The following is a 3,405-nucleotide window of genomic DNA, read 5'->3' as shown; positions in this document are numbered from 1 at the left end:
AAAAAGCCCTGTGGAGGCTCAGTGCCTATAGCTCAGTGAGTAGGGCACCAGCCACATACACTGAGGCTGGCAGGTTCAAGCCCGCCCCCGGCCTGCTAAACAACGAAAACTGCAACCAAAAGATAGCCGAGGGTTGTGGTGGGTGCCCAGCTACTCGGGAGGCTGAGGCAAGAGAATCACTTAAGGCCAAGAGTTTGAAGTTGCTATGAATTGTGATGCCAAGGCGACACAGTGAGACTCCCTCTCAAAAAAAGAAAAAAAAAAAAAAAGCCCCGTGGAGCTTACACCTGTGGAGCTTACATTGTAGTTAAAGCAGAATGTTAATAAAATATGTAGGCTGGGGATGGCGGCCAGCGGGACTGTAGAACCCGTGCCCCGGAAGCCGCCACCGCCCCGTCAACGTCCGCCCCAGCTTCATCACTCACTTCTTCAGGCCCGTCAGCGCCAAAAATGACAAGCAGCAGCCCACCGAGGTGGAGTCACTATGCATGAACTGTTACAACAACAGCATAACGCGCCTCCTGCTCACCAAGATCCCCTTCTTCAGAGAAATAATTGTGAGCTCTTTTTCCTGTGAGCACTGTCACTGGAACGACACAGAGATCCAGTTGACAGGCAGGATCCAGGACCAGGGCATGAGTCTGTCACTTTGACTGTCAGGGCCCTGGAGGACATGAACCGAGAAGTAGTGAAGACTGACTCTGCCACCACAGGGATCCCTGAGCTGGATTTTGAAATTCCTGCCTTCAGCCAGAAGGGAACTCTCACCACTGTTGAAGGATTGATCAACCGTGCTATCTCTGGCCTGGAGCTGGACCAGCCCACATGAAGGGCAAACAAAGATGCCACAGCTGAAAGAATTGATGAGTTCATTGGCAAACTGAAGGCACTAAAGCAAGTGGCCTCCACTTTCACTCTGATTATAGATGATCCTGCAGGAAACAGCTTTGTGGAAAACCCCCATGCTCCCCAGAAAGACGACGCCCGGGTGATCACACGCTACAACTAGACCCTACAGCAGGATGAGATGTTGGGGCTCCAAGCAGAAGCACCAGCAGAGAAGCCAGAAGAAGAGGATCTCAGAAATGAAGTGCTGCAGTTCAACACAAACTGAACTGAACGCAATGCCCCAGCTCAGACCAACATGAAGCTAGTACAACTGCCTCACTTTAAGGAGGTTATTTATCATCATGGCTACCAACTGCAAGTACCGTGGCATCAGACCAATGAGGCAAAATCTGGAGGAGCAGTGGAGCAATTGGGTACCAGGATCACCCTCCACATCACAGATCCCTCAGATATGACCAGAGACCTCCTTAAGTCTGACACCTGTAGTGTGGAAATTCCAGAGATAGAATTTGAACTGGGAATGGCTGTCCTCGGGGACAAGTTCACCACAGTGGAGGGGCTGCTAAAAGACGTCAGGGAACTGGTGACCAAGAATGCTTTCACACTGGGTGACAGTTCCAATCCTGGCCAGACGGAGAAATTGCAGGAGTTTAGCTAGAAGTTGGACCAGATCATCAAGGGTAACGTGAAGGCCCACTTTATTATGGATGATCCAGCAGGAAACAGTTACTTGCAGAATGTGTATGCACCTGAAGATGATCCTGAGATGAAGGTGGAGCATCATGAGCACACCTTTGACCCAAACGAAGAGCTAGGACTCAATGACATGAAGACGGAGGGCCATGAGGCAGGCCCAGCTCCATAGCAGTAGCAGTGGGTGGGCCGTGGGCCGACCTCCAGTGCTGCTCATACTGCAGTGCTATTTATTCCTCTTGGAATAAGGCTGGGAATATTCTCCCCACTAGTCCTTGCCCATAGTGAGGAGGACACCTGGTGTGAGTCAGAGACCTACACATACTTTCTAAACAGCTTGTGATGCAAGAGCAAGCCTACTGTGTTACTTGACCTTATTTTGGAGGTTTTGAATCACCCTGGGAAGAAACCCAGAAAGAACCATGGGGCATGCCATTATCACTTTTTTCCTGTCAAGTCTTTACCCTTCCTCCACATAATGCTATGTTGGGACTACAGGCGCCCACCACAACGCCGGCTATTTTTTGGTTGTAGCCATCATTGTTATGTGGCAGGCCCAGGCTGGATTTGAACCTGCCAGCTCAGGTGTATGTGGCTGGCGCTTTAGCCACTTGAGCCATAGACGCCAAGCCTCACATAATGCTATGTACTCTAAGATTGGGATTCTGAAGTTGGAATAAAGTTACAGCTGGGAAAAAAAAAAATGTAGGCTGGGCTCAAGGGCTCACCTATGTAACCCTAACACTTTGGGAGCCCAAGAGTTAGAGACCAGCCTAAGCAATACAGCAAGACTATGTCCCTACAAAAAATTAAAAATCAGTTTAGGGAGGGGCGGCACCTGTGGCCCAACGGATTACGGCACCGGCACCATATGCCGGAGGTGGTGGGTTCAAACCCAGCCCAGGCCAAAAAAAACTGCAAAAATCAGCTTAGGGAGGGTGGTAGGTGACTATAGTCCTGGCTACTTAGCAAGATGACACAGGAGGATCCTTTGAGCCCAGAAGTCCAAGCCTGCAAGGAGCTATCACACCACTGCATTCCAATCTGGGTGACAGAGCAAGACCCTGTATTTAAAAAAAAAAAAAATTTTAAAAGATAGGCCAGGTGCAATGGTTCACATCTATAATCCTAGCACCCTGTGAGGCCTAAGCTGAAGGATCACTTGAGCTCAGGAGTTCAAGACCAGTCTGAGCAAGAGCTGTATCTACTAAAAGTTTTTTTGTCTACTAAAAATAGAAAAGTTATCAGGCATTGTGGCAGGTGCCTGTAGTGCTAGCTACTCGTGAGGCTGAGGCAGGAGGATTACTTTAGCTCAGGAGTTTAAGGTTGCTGTGAGCTAGGCTGACACCATGGTACTCTAGCCTGGGCATGAAGGGAGGGAGGGAAAGAGGGAGGGTGGCATTTTAAACAGTAATAGATGCAGGAAGGGAGGATATGAAATGCTGTCAGATGTGGGGTGGGGAGGGCATCCTCTTACAGATAAAGACACTGGGGACCACCTCACAGAAGTGTCATGTAAGTGGGTATCTGAAAGAAGTGAAAATGAGGCGGCACCCGAGGCTCAAAGGAGTAGGGCACTGGCCCCATGTGCTGGAGGTGGCGGGTTTAAACCCAGCCCCAGCCAAAAACTGCAAAAAAAAAAAAAGAAGTGAAAATGAGTGAAATCAGTAAGACTCTTATGAAGGCACAGCTGCGGGGTAGATGGAACATCAGAAGAGTGTGGTGTTAGGCCAGGGCAAATGACTCACACCTATATTCTTAGCACTCTGGGAGGCCAAGGAGGTAGAACGCCTGAGTTCAGGAGTCCAGGACCAGCCTGATCAAGAATGAGACCCTGTCTCTCCTAAAAACAGAAAAACTAGC

At 49.4% G+C, this 3,405-nt stretch overlaps 1 pseudogene; it reads left to right on the top strand.

Annotated features, from left to right (window-relative positions):
* Positions 1–343: 343 nt before the first annotated feature.
* Positions 344–1,817, top strand: LOC128569159 (zinc finger protein ZPR1-like; annotated as a pseudogene).
* Positions 1,818–3,405: the final 1,588 nt, after the last annotated feature.

Source organism: Nycticebus coucang, chromosome 17, assembly GCF_027406575.1.
Source record: "Nycticebus coucang isolate mNycCou1 chromosome 17, mNycCou1.pri, whole genome shotgun sequence".
Classification (NCBI taxonomy): Eukaryota; Metazoa; Chordata; class Mammalia; order Primates; family Lorisidae; genus Nycticebus; species Nycticebus coucang.
The sequence above is the reverse complement of the archived record's forward strand: the minus strand, read 5'-3'. Positions and strand labels throughout refer to the sequence as shown.